Raw genomic sequence first — 17933 nt, 5'->3', positions numbered from 1 at the left:
CTGGTACATTTTGTCTTTTCACATTGGAAAGATTCACAAATAAATATATACTATGCTTAGGACTGGAAAACAATATTTTGGTATATGAATTTAAATGTGTGGGTATTGATGCAATAACTAGTATACATCCTTTTCATAGGCATTTCGTATCCATTACTCCTTTGTAGTATTAGACATCATTAGTCACAAAAACAAACAAAAACAAAATCAAAAATAAAAACAAAAAACAAAAAAATAGCATTTGTTGCACTGACGCACTCGGAAAAAATGGAGGGGGTGTTAGTGTAGATAATATCTCTAATCAGGAATGCTACCAAGTTTTTTTTTTCTTTAAAAGCATCTCTAATCCCTGTAATAGGTAAACAATGTTGATATGAATAAAAGAATGTTTTGTTTGTTAAAGATATAAAAATGGATGGAAGTGAAAACAATGTTTAAGTTTATTAAGGATCATGAAACATTTAAGGGTCTGAATGACCACATAGTTAAGATTGGGTCTGTGCTTGGGTTAATGCTTTGGGACAAAAACCTACTAGAGGGAATAGGAGTAATGAACTGAGTGCCCACGATATCATCAGACAAAGATCAGCCACAAGATGGGAAGCAGGAGTGCATAACTTCAGAGCAGTCATGTATGCAGTCAGTCACATCAGCTTTATAAGATGAGAATTTAGTGAATGGAGGTCCTGCTATTTAAGAGTCACATTTTTTGGGTTTGCCTTTTCATTCAGTATTGAGTTTTTGCTTTTCTGTATGTCTCCTACTTCATATTAAGAGGATCAGGGAAGGGAAACAAAAGGGAAAACACTTTGTTTCCAATAGTGTTGCCAGGCACCTATAAAAGGGACCTATGTACTGTTTCCCAAGTCTTTTCAGGTCTATGTCTGTGTCATAGTGAACAGTTACTTATGAGTTGGAGCTCTCTTGAGGAAAGCATGGCAGAAAATTATAATGAACATAATATACTCTTTATAGGAGCCTGGGCTGACACTGTTCTTCTCTTTCTCAAGGGAAATAATCACATTTCCTGTCAGAAAAATCTATGCATCCCAACTTTCATTCTGAGTATGGCAGAAACATCATGTCTTTATTAAATTACAGAGGCAAGTCAGCCAAGCAGCTGTGCCAGACCACATGATTTGCATATTTGAAGAATACAGTCCACTTAAGTATGCCTTCTTATTAGACAATCTGCACGCTTTGGTATTCAGTCCCAGACAGGACACAGGCCAGTCATGATGGCTCCAGTTCAACTCTTAGGGCTGCTGCTGCTTTTGCTCCCAGGTAAGATGGACAATATCAAAAACACTTTCAGAAGTGTGCATGTTATTTTGAAAAGTTATGTTTTTCCTGTTATTAACAGTATGTGTTTGATGTGTATTTCCAATATCAGCCATGAGATGTGACATCCAGATGACCCAGTCTCCTTCAGTCCTGTCTGCATCTGTGGGAGACAGAGTCACTCTCAACTGCAAAGCAAGTCAGAATATTAACAAGTACTTAAACTGGTATCAGCAAAAGCTTGGAGAAGCTCCCAAACTCCTGATATATAATGCAAACAGTTTGCAAACGGGCATTCCATCAAGATTCAGTGGCAGTGGATCTGGTACAGATTTCACACTCACCATCAGCAGCCTGCAGCCTGAAGATGTTGCCACATATTTCTGCTTTCAGTGGAACAGTGGGCCCCACGGTGATACAAACCATAACATAAACCACCCAGAGATGCAGATGTGTGAGGTTGGGTTTTTACAGCTGTTCTTTTGGTTCCATTACTGACATAATGTCCCAGATGTAGTCAGGCTTTGAAGAGTTTGCATGGTTTGGACATGAGAGACCCATGAGATTCCTCTGTATTCTGTATGCTTCAGCAGTACAAACATTAATTATTCTCTGTAGACTTCATGAACTGTTGCAGTCAGTGTACCTGAGGAATCAAAGTGATATTCTCAGAAAAGCTATTGAATGGCTTTTGGGAGGTACAAAGTAGATGTATGCAATGTTGAAGCTTAAGACAGACAGAACTCTGGTGTTCATTTTGAATTTGGATCTTAGTTGCATGCCAAAGATTTGAAGTGTATGTGGACTCAAGACCTGTTTCCAAACATCAGTATTATTTCCATAGGCATTTCGTGTTCATTACTCCTTTGTGACATTAGACATCATCAGTCACAAAAACAAACAAAAACAAAATCAAAAATAAAAACAAAAAACAAAAACAAAAAAAATAGCATTTGTTGCACTGACTCACTTAGAAAACATGGAGGGGTGTTATTGTAGATAATATCTCTATTCAGAAATTCTACCAAGTTTTTTTCTTTAAAAGCATCTCTAGGGGTTGGGGATTTAGCTCAGTGGTAGAGCGATCTCCTAGCAAGTGCAAGGCCCTGGGATTGGTCCCAGCTCCAAAAAAAAAAAAAAAAAAAAAAAAAAAAAAAAAAAAAAGAATTAAGAAGAAAAAAAAGAATATAAAAGCATCTCTAATCCCTGTAATATGTAAACAATGTTGATATGAATAAAAGAAAGTTTTGTTTGTTAAAGATAGAAAAACAGATGGAAGTGAAAACAATGTTTAAGTTTATTAAGGATCATGAAACATTTAAGGGTCTGAATGACCACATAGTTAAGAATGGGTCTGTGCTTGGGTTAATGCTTTGGGACAAAAACCTACTAGAGGGAATAGGAGTAATGAACCGAGTGCCCACGACATCATCAGACAAAGATCAGCCACAAGATGGGAAGCAGGAGTGCGTAACTTCAGAGCAGTCATGCATGCAGTCAGTCACATCAGCTTTATAAGATGAGAATTTAGTGAATGGAGGTCCTGCTATTTAAGAGTCACATGTTTTGGGTTTGCCTTTTCATTGGGTATTGAGTTTTTGCTTTTCTGTATGTCTCCTACCTCATATTAAGTGGATCAGGGAAGGGGAACAAAAGGGAAAACACTTTGTTTCCAATAGTGTTGCCAGGCACCTATAAAAGGGACCTATGTACTGTTTTCTAGATCTTTTCTGGTATAGGTCTGTGTCATAGTGAACAGTTACTGTATGAATTGGAGCTCTCTTGAGGAAAACATGGCAGAAAATTATAATGACCATAATATACTCTTTATAGGAGCCTGGGCTGACACTGTTCTTCTCTTTCTCAAGAGAAATAATCACATTTCCTGTCAGAAAAATCTATGCATCCCAACTTTCATTCTGAGTATGGCAGAGACATCATGTCTTTATTAAATTACAGAGGAAGATCAGCCATGCAGCTGTGCCAGATCGCTAGATTTGCATATCTGAGGAAACAATCTACTTAAGTATGCCTTCTTATTCGACAACTTACATGCTTTGGTATTCATTCCCAGACAGGACACAGGCCAGTCATGATGGCTCCAGTTCAACTCTTAGGGCTGCTGCTGCTTTGGGTCCCAGGTAAGATGGACAATATCAAAAACACTTTCAGAAGTGTGTATGTTACTTTGAAAAGTTATGTTTTTCATGTTATTAACAGTATGTGTCTGATGTGTATTTCCAATATCAGCCATGAGATGTGACATCCAGATGATTCAGTTTCCTTCATCCCTGTATGCATCTGTGAGAGACAGAGTCACTCTCAGCTGCAAAGCAAATTGGAATATTGGAAATGTCTTATGCTGATCAGCACAAGATTGAAGAAGCTTCTGAACTCCTGATGTATAATACAAACAATTTGCAAACAGGTATCCCATCAAGGTTCAGTGGCAGTGGATCTGGTACAGATTACACACTCACCATCAGCATCCTGCAGGCTGAAGATTTTGCCACATATTTCTGCCAGGAGTATTACTGCGGATCCCACAGTGATATAAATCATAACATAAAACTCTAAGAGATGCAGATGTGTGAGGCTGGGTTTTCATAGTTGTTCTTTTGGTTCCTCCTATATCTGACATAATGTCTCAGATATAGCCAGGCTTTTAAGAACTTTGAATGGTTTTGGCATCAGAGTCCCATTAGGCTGCTCTATACCCTGTATGCTTCAGCAGTACAAACACAACTTAATCTCTGTAGACTTCATGAACTATTGAAGTCATTGTCCTGAGGAATCTAAGTGCCATTCTCAGTTGGAATTTTTATGTAGCAAAACAAATGTCAATGTGGATTACCCAAACAATGTTTCCTGTTAAAAACACAATTGGAGTCTACAGAAAAGCTGTGGAATGGCTTTTGGGAGGTAAAAAATAGTGGTATGCAATATTGAAACTTAAGACAAAGAGAACTCTGGTGTTCATTTTGACATCAGATCTTAGTTGCATGTCAAAGATTTGAAGTCTAAGTATGTGGTCTCAAGATCTGTTTTCAAACATTGGTATTATGATATTGATGCTCTTAGTGGCCTTTATGTATTCTTGCCTTTATGTAAACTTTACTCTGTTGAAGAAGCTGCTGGTAGGATTTAACAGTTATTTGTCTTCTACATTATAAGATTTTTTCCATATTTAAAAATTAATAATTATCCTTCTGTTTGAGTTGATCCACTAGAAATATTTATGTCTTTGGTGAAATAATTTTTTATCTGTAGAATGTTTTAATTTAGCACCAATTCTTTGTTTAAAGCTTTTAATAAACACATATACTGGAAGAGTACTACTCTTTCTTCACATCCTAATGAGCATGAGCTATCGCTTAAGTTTTTTATCTTAGCAATTCTGGTGTGTGTAAGATGAAATATCAGGGTAACTTTCATTTGCATTTCCTGATGACTAAGGACACTGACCATTTCTTTAAGTGCTTTTCAGCTATTCAGGGTTCCTCTGTTAAGCATTCTGTCTAGTCCTATGCCCCAGTTTTGAATTGGGTTATTTGGTTTATTAGTGTCAAACTTTTTGAGTTCTTTATATTTTTTGGATCTCAGTCCTCTGTTGGATGTCAGGTTTTTAAAGAACCTTTCCCAAACTGTAGGCTGCTGTTTTGACCTATTGACAGTGTCCTTTGCTTAATAGAAGCTTTTCAAATGAATGAGCTTCCATTTAATGAAAACTTGTTCAACCACTCTGTTAATCAATATGGATATTTCCCATAAAATTGGGAACAATTCTACCTGAAGATACAGCTATACCATTCCTGGGTATTTACCCAATATATGCTCTACCATACCACACGGACATGTGCTGCACTATGTTCATAGAAGCTTCATTTGTAATAGCCAGAAGCAGAAACAATCAAGATTTCTCTCAACCAAAGAATGGATACAGAAACTATGGTACATTTATGCAGCAGAATACTAACCAGCTCTTAAAAACAAGGACATTATCAATGGTGAAGGCAAATAAATGGAACTAGAAAATACTTTTCTGATGGAGGTAAACCAGGCTCAAAGAATGTGCATAACAGGAGTCTAGGATTACTGCCCCTTGAGAAGTTCCACCCAGAATCGTTCAAAAACAGATGCAAAGTATCTCAGCCAAATATTGAACAAGCACAGAAAGTATTTTGGAAGAGTTCAAGGAAGGATTGAGTGACCTGTAAAAACTCATAGGCACTCCACAGGAAGACCAGCAGAGAAAAATAACCTGAACCCTTTTGAGCTCTCAGAGACTGAACCACTAACCAAAGAGCCTGCATGGGTGGAACCTAAGGCCCCTGCTCACATGCAGCAGATGTTCATCTTAGTCTACATGCAGTTTCACAACAACTGGATTGGGAGCATTCCCAAAACCGTTGCCAACTTATGGATTCTATTTTCATAACTGTGCTACCTTGTCTGGTTCCAATGGGAGAGGATAGGTCTACTGGTACAGAGACTTAATATATGAGAATAGGGTGACAAGTGAGAGGAGTAGAATTTGCCCTCTCAGAAGAGAATGAGAGGAGACTGTGTGTCTGAATTTCCAGAACAGGGAACAGTGATCTAGATGTAAAGTGAATAAATAAATAAATGAATAAATAAATAAACAAAAAAACATAAAATGGAACAAATTTATGTACAGGTTTTTCAACAAACAGGTAATTGTACATAATTTTGCCTTTAAATGCATTTAAATGCAAATCAAAACAACCCTGAGATTTCACCTCACACCGGTGAGAATGGCTAAGATCAAAAACTCAGGTGACAGCAAACGCTGACGAGGATGTGGAGAAAGAGGAACACTCCTCCATTGTTAGTGGGATTGCAGACTGGTACAACCACTCTGGAAATCAGTCTGGAGGTTCCTCAGAAAATTGGACATTCAACTACCAGAGGACCCAGGTATACCTCTTTTGGGCATATACCCAAAAATGCACTCAATGATAAGTGGTTCAGAGTGATTAATCTATAAAAGAAATTAAAATGCATTAAATTATCTAATATATATATTTATACCCTCACCATATATCATAAACAAAATATTTGCTGTAAACAAAGAAGAAATTATAAAGCATTGTGGGATTATTGTGCCATCTGCATTACTTTCTGTAATGCTACATCTTACATAAATGATCCTGAGCTCTTTTATTTTAAATACAGTTTCAGGAGAAGAGGTCACATTCATAGTCCCTTCACTGAGTTTATTTTGTTTCCCTTTGTTAGTCAGATGATGTACTGCTGAAGGTTATAGACATCTGGGCTACTTCTGTGGATTCAGATTTGACCAGTATGAGCAATCTAATGCAGTTCTTTGATCATGTTGCCACTCTCTGAAAGAACAGCACCTGACAGTCTTTGTTATATAGAGACATAACATGTGTGAAAACAAGGTTATGTGGAATGACTTCATTTTTATCACAGTATGTTTGGATACTTCTTTGGTTAACTGAAAAGTCTATAAAGCATCGTACCATGCAATAATAACAATATATTATTTAAAACTGATGAATTAAAAAAAACTACTATGGTGTGGGATGTTGTCTTACAAGTGAGGGTATTACAAGATAGAATGAGGCCTGTCATTGGATGAGAAGGAAGGATGGACTGGAGAAAAGTTGAGGCAAGAGGAGGAGACAGGAACTGAAAAGAGGAAGAGACAGGAGGAGACTGGCAGAGAAGTTGCCACTGAGAGAACATGGAGACTGATGTAAAGATTCCACTCTCTGTATCTACAGGTTGTTATGAATGCTCTTAAGGGATGGATATGTACAGGCCTTTTTTAGGTGGGCAATTATATCTTATCAATTGGACCAGAGGTTAATGTGTACTCTTTCTTGTGGAGGATTGAGTTTTGGAGAGTGTGTAGTGTCAGAGACACTTGGCTTCCAGGGATTTAGGATGTGTGCTTCTGGTAAGATATCTAGCAGATACCTTGGGGCACTGTGGTGCTAGACCTAGTAGGAACAAAAGACAGCCTTTTATTTTATTTTTCTCCATCTTTTTAAATTGGGTATTTCTTATTTACATTTAAATTGTTATTACCTTTCCAGGTTTCCAGCTAACATCCCCCTAAGCCCTCCCCCTCCCGTTATATATGGGTGTTCCCCTCCCAAATCTCTCCACTTTACTGCCCTCCTCCCAAAAATCCTGCTCACTGGGGGTTCAGTCTTGGTAGGACCAAGGGCTTCCCCTCCCACTGGTGCCCTTACTAGGCTATTCATTGCTACCTATGCAGTTGGAGCCCACGGTCAGTCCATGTATAGTCTTTGGGTAGTGGCTTATTCCCGGGAAGCTCTGGTTGGTTGGCACTGTTGTTCATATGGGGTCTCAAGCCCCTTCAAGCTATTTCAGTCCTTTCTCTGATTTTTTCAACAGGGATCCCTTTCTCCATTCAGTGGTTTGCTGCTGGCATTCACCTATGTATTTGCCATATTCTGGCTATGTCACTCAGGAGAGATCTACATCTGGTTCCTGTCAGCCTGTACTTCTTTGCTTCATCTTTCTTATATAGTTTGGTGGCTGAATATGTATGGACCACATGTGGGGCAGGCTCTGAATGGGTGTTCCTTCAGCCTCTGTTCTAAATTTTCCCTCCCTCTACCCTTCCAAGTGTATTCTTGTTCCCCTTTTAAAGAAGGAGTGAAGCATACACATTTTGGTCATGCTTCTTGAGTTTCACGTGTTCTGTGCATCTAGAGTAATTCGAGCATTTGGGTTAATATCCAGTAGTTAAGGGCACTGACTGCTCTTTCAGAGGTCCTGAGTTTAATTCCCAGCAACCACATAATGGCTCACAACCATCAGTAATGGGATATTATTTTATAACTTTACAACAACACAAGGGTTCATATATCATATATATGTACTCTAGAGTATATATATATATATATACTCTAGAGGTTGATTGAGAAATATAAAATCCATGGACTTCTCTCATAGGGAAATAATTTCAGATGTTACATGTTAAAAAGGTCCCTCTAGATTCTTATAGATTTAAAAAGAATATTGTATATTTTTGCTAGTATATCTTACCACTGAGAATTATTCATAATGCCGAGTAGGCACCCATACCTAGGACATAACATTTACTGATGTGTTACATTAACTAAATGATACAAATTATTCATACTAATTAAGTAGAGGACAAATCAGCAGGTTTTAGTTTTGAATACGAGGCATTTTTCTATATTAACCAAGATAGAGTGTATTCATTAAGTAAAGATAATGTCTTGATTAGGATGGGGATTTGAGAAATTTCCTAATCAATATTCAGAATACCAACTGTTATGATTTTAGAGCAAGTCTATGCCATTTCATAAAACACGTAACAGTAGCTCTTCACGCTGAACATTAGTAGTCTCTAGGCCTTGGTGTCCTGTTAGATGGGTTTGTGGCCTTTACGTAATATGTGCTAACATGGCCAAAACTGGAAATGTTAGACTTGTCAAGTTGACAGATTAATTGTGCTGAACTGTGGTATATTTTAATATGGAAGTGACAATACTAGTCTTGAACCATAACAGATAAGATGGGTATGCTAATTTATTTGGATATATCAGAATTTTCTGATTGTATGTAATAAAAATGCATTGATGTTAACAATCATTTTCCCATCTTCATGCCTTATCCTTGATGACAAGCAGAAATTCAAAGTTAAAACAATCAGATTTTTCCCAGCAAGTTAATGTGTAATGTTCAGAGATACAAAGTTTATGAGATAAAGAACTATCTATGCAGTTACTTTTCTGATTTTTCGGGGTTAAGCGTTAGTTAGAAGGGAGTTTTGTTGAATCAAAATGTTATACCCTACACTATGGGATTGTGACACACGCAGTCTGTTAGATAAAGGATCAGATTCCCTGAGAAAATTCTTTAACAAGACTGCACAGATGATGACAAGACAGCAACTTGACATAGATGAAGGGATACTGGAGAACTGGCTTTGTTCTCTAGCCTTTATATGAATTAGTAGCTCTAAGGATCAATACTGGGGATTTTGTTGCTAAGAAATATGGCTGAGGTTTCTTTATTATATAAAACAAACCGACCTTAAATAATTAATGGTTAAATAAGGAGACATTTTTAAACCGTATTTAGACTGCTGTATTTTCAATTTTAAATTGTAGCCTAGAAATAAACTCATTCAAGGCAAATTCATTCAGGCATATTTGACTGGTTTATAAAACATAACTCTGAACCTGGTTATGTGGAATCTGGAAAACCAAACTTCCTCAAACACTGTTCTTCAGAATTGAATACATATGTAAATGTAATGTCCAAATTTATGAACTCAATAAATGTTACGATTAAATTGAAAGAAGTGTTGTTCTTTGGTTAGTAGGACTAAGTATGGGACCAACAGAGTGAAGATGAGGATAAGAAACCTTCAGGAACTAAGATCTGGATCCAGCACTGACTGTAGTAATGGCATCATAAATATGTACAGTGCTATGGGTTTTAACATCAGGCTCTATTTAAACTACTCTGTCTAGTTAGAGCCTCATATAAAGTAGTTGAAACATATTTCATTGCTACCTGCAGAAGCCAGGCCAGTCTCCATAGCTGCTAATCAACAAGATTTGCAATTGATTTTCTGGACTCCTAGACATTTCAGTAACAGTGTTTCAGGCACAGATTTCACCCTCAAGACCAGCAGAATAGAGCCTGTAGTTTAAACAGAGTAGTTTATTACTGCTTCAAAGTACACTTGTTCCTTCCACAGTGATGCTATGATAAAAGTGTGCTTACATGCAGTGGCCTAGCTGCAAGGTCATATCTATGAGACAGAGAATTTCTGAAGAACTCCAGATTATGGGTTGCAGCTGAAGTCATGTGCACCTTGGGTACAGCTTATTGGTCTTACATTTATATGTTTCAGAGACTACAATACTGATGACATTGCATCTGCCTCAGGTGAATGGTGAGTGAGGAAGCAGCCTGAGGAGATAGAACAGTAATTGCAAGGTGACAACTGAACCTTTATATCAGACTATCAGTAAAGAAGGTGGTCCTCCCTAGGAAGCAATATGCTACAGTATACCTGGAGGGAAGAGTCATGCAGGCTTCTCATAGTTGAAAAAAATCACATAAAGTGTCTTCTATGTCAGTGGCGGCAATAGTATAAAAATATGTGGTGGTCAATGGGAAAATAACATGCTTATACTGTCTATCTGGACAACACGAGACACTTAAGTACTTTATGGAAAAATATTGCTGAGTCCTTATCTGATAAGTTCATTAACCCACAATGAACAGATAGGTGGAGTCAGCAATAAAGGACTCAAATCACTTGTTCAAGCAAGTGTCCCAAATAGCTTGAGACATCTTTATATGTATTGATTTTCAGAACATTCAAATGCATACAGCTTCAGATTTTCCTTAAACAGTTTCTAAGAATCTCAACAAGTACTTACTAAAATTTGTTTTCAATTTTCCTTATCTCCTTGTAGTCAGTGATTAACAATTTCCCATATCTAAACAGTATAGTATTATAATCCAAATGACTCTGTCTAGTGGAGCATACCTACACAATGCAAGCCAAAATGATTTAAGTATTGTTTATCAAGCCAAATGATTATATCTAGCCAGGAACATGTAATCTGTGGATTTGATTTCTAAGTAAAAGACAATTAGAATCCAAAGCAAGCTTTTAAGAGAAATATAACCTTTGTATTTTGTCACCTATTAATTTATTATGCTCATAATGTTTAATAGTTGACTTTTTCCTCTAATCTGTTTTAGTTTTACAGTATAGTCCTGCCTATTCAACTTTTCTGTAAAGAGCACAAAGTAACAATTAATACTTTTCCATTTACTCATAGTATTTGCTTCTTTTACATAAACCCTTACATAGGACAACAATTAATGTATGTAATTTATACTTTAAGTGCATGGTATATTATAACTTACTTAACGTTTCTTACTTAACTTAACTTTACCCTAAGAATGAGCTAATATGTCCTGGAATGAACTATTTACTGTTGAACCTTATATCCTATCTCTTTAGGCACTGTCTTCTCTAAACAAGTTTTGAACCTTCCCTTTCATCAATATATTGACCTGCTTAGGCCTTAGAAGAAGTAGATGACATTCATAATCCCCTTCCTTTTTCTTCATATATTCCTGTGTTACTAATTTTGCGAACATCCAATAAGATCTTAGTCAGTCATGACTTTACTTAACCTTTAAAATAATCAGGGAACTTGGTTCCATCTCCAAAGTTCTCTATCTCCAAAGGCTTGATCTTGGGGCCAGATATCCTGCCTGCTGAATGTGACAAGAGATGTGAAGGGGTATTTTTATTTTCCAGTGTCACCTCATGGCAGAGAAATGACAGGACCAGCTTTTCCATAATAAGGTCCTCACGTTCAGCTTGTCTGTCTCCTGCCACCAAGGTCAGATGTACTGTGCTGTCCAGGCATGAAGCAGGGCCCTCTGTCCTTAGTGATGCAGCTGGTGATGGTCAGGCTCAGATCTCATGTTCTTATGACTCCAGGGCCATACTCCTGCCTGCCATAGGAGGAGAGAGATAAAGAAAATGTCCCATGCATGGTGACAAGTGCAAGTGCAAGTTCTACCAGGATGTTTGTATTCTCTTAGCCAGCACACCCAAATCTGCTACAATATGTGGTCCCAGGCTCTTCTTAGTACTGCATGTAGCTAAGGCCAGCATCAACTCACCTGCTCTCATTCCTTCAGGGTCAGTTCTACCACCATGCCCAAAGGAGGGTTTGACCCAGTTCTGCCCAGCCATCAGACATCAACATGTTCCCAGGATAGGAGCTCAGACCATGGATATTTGCCTGGTATTTGGAGGCATCAGAGACCTGCCTCTACAGGGCTGTGGACCCAGTAATGTCCCTCTCATGGCACCTCAGGCCAGCACTTCACCATGGTCCCAGGTGTAATTACCAGCCACTCACATCAGGCTGTTTCTCATAACCCTCTAATCTCCAGTACTGCCTCTCTTCTTTCTGACCACATTCTTCTATTTCTTCTTCTCTCCCACTTATCAACATGTCACTTGTTCTTCTTAGAAGGTCTTGTGGATTCTGAGTTTCAGGAAAACATCTAAAAGTTGGTCTCAGGAGTGCTGTACCCTGATCATGCATTATGGCTCCAGGCAGCATTTGTTTCACTCATGGTCTATCGTCTAGACTTGGCTGGTCCTGGAGTGGTGGTCAATTCAGGCAAGCTCCCTCTCTAGGACCAATGAGTCCAGTCTGGTGGTCATTTTTAGGTTGCTACTTGCCCTGCCCATCTGAGTAAAACCTTGCACTGGCTGTCTGTGACACCTGTCCAGGGACCTTGAACTTATTTGGGTTCTTCCAGTTTCTAGTTCTTCATCCTGGAAGACAGTCTGGGCCTTCCTATCAGTAGTCTTGTCTTCTTAGGTGCTCTCTCTCTCTCTCTCTCTCTCTCTCTCTCTCTCTCTCTCTCCCTCTGTCCCTCCCTCCCTCTTTCTTAAGGACATAAAAAAATGAAAATTAACTGTTCTGATGTTCACATGTCCAAATACTGGGCAGACATAGTGTCTCTCTTTTCTGCCACCTACAGACACACATGTGATATAGCACTGACACCTGCATAGTCTCTATAAGTCAGGAATAGATAACAACCTTAACTAGTCACAATTTCATAGATGGAGACACTGGGGCAAGAGGAGATTAAGGGGACTTTGAGGGAAAGTGACATATTTAGAGTTTTCTCATATGTTACACTATAAATTAACAAGAGCCTTTACATTAAAAAGAAAATGGGGGCAGAACATTTGAAATCATGAGTGAAATGATAACGAAGGCTAGAGAGATGGCTCCAATGAAAGGAACACTGGCTGATCTTACAGAAGACCTGGGTTCAGTTCTTAGCATGCACCCTGTTGTTCCCAACGATTTATACACCGTGTTTTAGAATATATGTATTCTTAACCATGAAGAAAATAGAAGATTCCTTAAACACAAAGCATAATCAGAAGGAGAAACTGAAAGAATATAGAGTATAGGGTGGTAAACAACCTGTGACTCAAGCAAGAGCTCTATTGGTGGGACAGAGTGATGGGAGCGTCACAGGCCAGAGCAGGCATCTCTGTTATCCCTACACACAGAAAAAGTCCACAGTGCTCCACACTTCGTCTCCATAATTCCTCCTGTGAGTATTTTGTTTCCTCTTCTAAAAAGCACTGAAGCAAATTTTGGTCTTTCTTTTTCTTGAACATCATGATGCCGGTTACTTATACTTGGGTATTTTGAGCTTTGGAATAAGAACAGGGTTCCCAATGGAGGAGGTACAAAAAGAACTGAGGTAGCTGAGGGGGTTTGTAATACCACAGGGAGAACCAACCAGACACTCCAGAGCTACCAGACACTAAACCACCAACCAAACAGTATACATGGAGCAACCCATGACTCCAGCTGCATATGTAGCAGAGGATGGCATTGTCTGGGATCAATATGAGGAGAAGGCCTTGGTCCTGTGAAGGCTTGTTTCTCCATTGTAGAGGAACGCCAGGCTGATGAATTGGGACTGGGTGATTGGGAGCGGGAGCATATTCATAGAAATTGGGAGAAGAGATGAGAGAGGGGGAATCCGGGAAAGGTGATAACGTTTGAAATGTAAATATATAAAATATCAAATAAAAATGCAAAAAAAAAACAAAAAGAAAAAAGTGATACACATCCAAGTGGAATTTGATTCAGTTACAAAGAAAACTGAAATGAGGAAATTTGAGAGAAAATATCTGGAACTATAAAAAAAAAAAGTATACCGTATGACAAAGATCAATGTGATTTGTTCTCTTTTATAAGTGGATCTTAACTTTAAATGCTGAAATTTGAATAACTTATCTGAAGTCTGTAATAGTTAGAAGTTAGAAAGATATGATGATAGATTAATTGAGAATATGCCTTAAAGAGAGTAAGAGGTAGTGGTAGGGATCAAGTGAGGCATTAAGTACTGCCACTTTGTTTTCAGACCATTTGATCATAAGGTAAAATTATATTCAAGTTCCCAGGCTGTAAGGAAGCTGGGAACTTTCTAAAATTGCAGACCTATTTGTTCCTTATTCTTATGTGTGTGCCAAAACATAATGAATGACTCTTCCTAATCACAAAAGAATAAATGATTCTGAATGACAAAAAATTGTAATAAGATCTTGGCACAGATGCCTGTGGGTCTTTCTATTTTACTGTTGAAATAATTGCTAAGATGTATGTTTGGGAACACATGCTACTCCTGAGTCTATGCTCCTGTCACTGACAGGTCAGGTTTTGCTGCCTAATTCAAGTAAATATCATGCTTTGTGTGGACTTGTCTTCTGCTTTGGTTGTTTTAGATTTTTTCAGACACTAACTGTAGAATGTATGTATATGTACGTGTATTGTAAAAGTAGACAGTGAGAATACTAGTGGCCGATAAGTTTCCACAAGGATATGGCAGGGAATAGGAAAGGAAAGGATATTGAAGAGTTAACAAAGGTAAGAATGTATAGAAGAGTATTTGGGGATTTAGCTCAGTGGAAGAGTGCTCGCCTAGCAAGCACAAGGCCCAGAGTTCGGTCCTCAGCTCCAAAAAAAAAAAGAAAGTAAAGAAGAATACCACAGAAACACATTATTATCTAATTCAATGGTGAATAATGATGCTCTAGAAATAAAAGGTTCATAATGTCAAATACAGGAATCTTCCTTGTAGTAAAGGTCCCAAAAGCCAAAAATCCATGACCACTGAGCTGTAGCCAACATGTACATGCCCTCAGCTGCACCCATAATCTTCAGTTCCTCAAGACCTCACTCTCAAACAGATGAGTAACTTATTTGACAGCTGTGATGCCCCAAGCAAGGACATTTTTGTTAGGGTCTGCATCACTGTGGGAGGATAATGTGTACGTTGGCCACAGTAATAAACTCCTAAATCCTCAATCTCTACTCTGCTGATCTTGAGGTGAAATCTGGACCCCTGACCCACTGCCACTGAACCTATCTGAGACCCCAGAAAATCGGGTTGAAACCTTATAGATGAGGAGCTGTGGAGTCTGGCCTGGCTTCTGCAGGTACCGATTCAAATAGGTGTTTCCATCACTGTGTACAAGGCTCTGACTAGACCGGCAAGAAATAGAGGTTTGACCTCCAAGGCTGACAGACAGGGAGACTGGAGTTTGTGTCATCACAACATCACCTCTGGAAGCTGAAATAATGAGAGAAAAGTACTGAGTTATACACAAACTTCATGAACAATCTTGTGATTTTTGTTATTTCAACTGATATGTTTATATTTACATACAAATTTTTTAATATATTAAAATTCTAGTCCTAACACAACAAGTGAAAAGGAAGCACCAGGTACTTCTATACATAACTAAGACTGTCCCAGTTCATCCATGTCATGATCTTCATCATAGCACAGGTTCTTTTTTCTCATCTGGGGGACCTCCCCGCTCACAGATACACACCCAATAGGCCCTATCCTGAGGATAATAACTGTCTACCCATACATGACCCAACACATGAAGTGGAAACAGTATGACCCAGGACTTGTGCTCCCCCCCATTCTCCTCTCTCACTTCCCTCTGTCCTCACCAGGAATCCAGAAGAACAGCACCAACAGCCTAACAGGCCACTTCATTTTTGATGAGGAAGCCTGGGAAGAACATTCACTCCAAGTTAGATGACAACCAACCTTTAATCTAACACTGGCAGGGTGGTTCCTCCCTGGGGAATAATATGCAAAGGCCTGGGTTTGTGTGGCAATACAAATAGAGGAAATACCCGGACAGTTCCTCATGACTGCAAAAAAAATAACAACCTCTTCTAGTTACAGAGGGCACAAGTGCTCTCAAGATAAGCACTGGAGAAACTAGGAGAGTTAATCACATACATGTGTCTCCTGAGTGGAGGAAATGTATACTTGGTTTTCATTCATAATACTGGGAATTGATGTGCTTACTAACATGATAACCTTTCCTATCTATAAGACCTCAGCTAGGTTTCCCAGAATCCCCTTCATAGACCTCAATCTTTAGTTTCCTTTCTCAGTCAGTTGAATCCATCTTTAAATGAGGAGTCACATGTACTTTGCAAAAGAGTTTCAATGTTATTATGCCTTAAGTTCATTATGCACATGAAACTGAGATAAAAGTTTTTTTTCAAATGTTATACTGTGCTTAAATATGTCTAAAATATACTGCACTGATGTCAGACTTTAGACACTGCAAATACCATCAGATAATTACTTCATCCTTACTGGATTTTCCTTCTTGCTACATATTGTCAGTTTCTCTGCCATCCATGATACTTGCAGGGACCCCCAAAGCTGGTACCAAATATGAAGGACAAAACCTCGGAAAAGATAATAATATTCTTTTTAAATAGAATTTAAAGGTTAAAGAAAATTAGGCCTCTTGCCCTAAGGACTGTTACTGTGAGGCAGTAGAAGTGTTATGTGTTTAATCAGTCTGTTGAGACAAATCATTTTGTACAATTGTTAGGATGGTTGTTAAGAATGAGAGGGAACTAATAATGTAAAGAATGTTCCAGAAAGAGTAATCCATGTCAATTAATTATTTTAAAAGAGAGGGGGATATTTTCTGCTGCACAGATCCTGTAAAATTTTAGTGAGGCAGGCAGATTTGCTTCTGGGGCAGCTCATGCTTCCTGGTTGACAGGCAGGTTCAGAAACCAGGCCTCACATATTTGCCTTGAAGGGCGGAAGGTATGGGAAGAAGCAAGGAGTGGCAGCTTCAGTAACATTTCCAACTTGTTTCTGACAGATCACCAATGATCTATTCCCTGACTGTTCATAGGGGAAAGGAAATGTGACCATGTAATAAAGCTGATGCTCTGTGGAAGTGTTTGTGATGATATCACAATGAATTGATATTAATCTTCATGTATGTTTAGTCAAAATTAGTAATAATGTTATACAAGCAGTGAAATATTTAAACAATATTTTAATAATTATGTATATACAAATGGCATAATTCTCATTAATTTACTTCACAACAGTCTTTTCCCTAAATGGACCATACTTAGATTGAGACCCCATCATGCTATGGTATCATTGCTGGTCCTTTTTGGTTATTTACCTTCAAGAACTGTAAGAAAAACACTTAGTAGAGCAGACACTGCAGCACCTGGCTTACTTCTGAGGTACTTGTCTCTCAGATTCTCACAGTACCTATAGTACCTAACCTAGTTCAACACTTCTTAGTATTAAAGACACAAGTTTCTGGATCCCCTCACCAGAAGTATCCTATCCCCATTTTTACCCAGTCCTCAGCAGCATGGTGCAGGGGAGAAGTTTCTTCCTCATTATCTCAATAATGATCCAATAACATAGGCGGAACCTTATTCTTTTAAACCTCCCATTCTAAAATTTCTCCATTTATATCCATGCAAGAATGTGCTGGATTTAATGCACAGGTTATGATACCAGCATCATTGTAGGCTCAATCGCTGCATACATAATGAGAATTTAGTTAACTGTTCATCCTCAGAGACTGGCAATTTTCAGTGTCAGCAAACTTAGATGCTATTGATATTGGTTTATCATAAGACACTTTGATTTATCAGGAAATTGAAAGTGTACAACGCACAGGCTATATGCAACCCAAAAGAAGGAAGAAC

General features: G+C 38.3%; 1 non-coding gene and 1 pseudogene across 1 annotated transcript; both read right to left on the bottom strand.

Annotated features, from left to right (window-relative positions):
* Positions 1–12795: 12795 nt before the first annotated feature.
* On the bottom strand, positions 12796–12922 carry LOC116884091. Its single transcript, XR_004385830.1, has one exon. It is a non-coding gene; the product is annotated as a small nucleolar RNA SNORA17 (small nucleolar RNA).
* Positions 12923–15090: 2168 nt separating this feature from the next.
* On the bottom strand, positions 15091–15933 carry LOC116883966 (annotated as a pseudogene).
* Between the last annotated feature and the right edge of the window lie 2000 nt (positions 15934–17933).

The sequence above is a fragment of the Rattus rattus genome, chromosome 14, assembly GCF_011064425.1.
Source record: "Rattus rattus isolate New Zealand chromosome 14, Rrattus_CSIRO_v1, whole genome shotgun sequence".
Classification (NCBI taxonomy): domain Eukaryota; kingdom Metazoa; phylum Chordata; class Mammalia; order Rodentia; family Muridae; genus Rattus; species Rattus rattus.
Note: the sequence above shows the minus strand (reverse complement) of the source record. Positions and strands in the feature narration are given on the sequence as shown.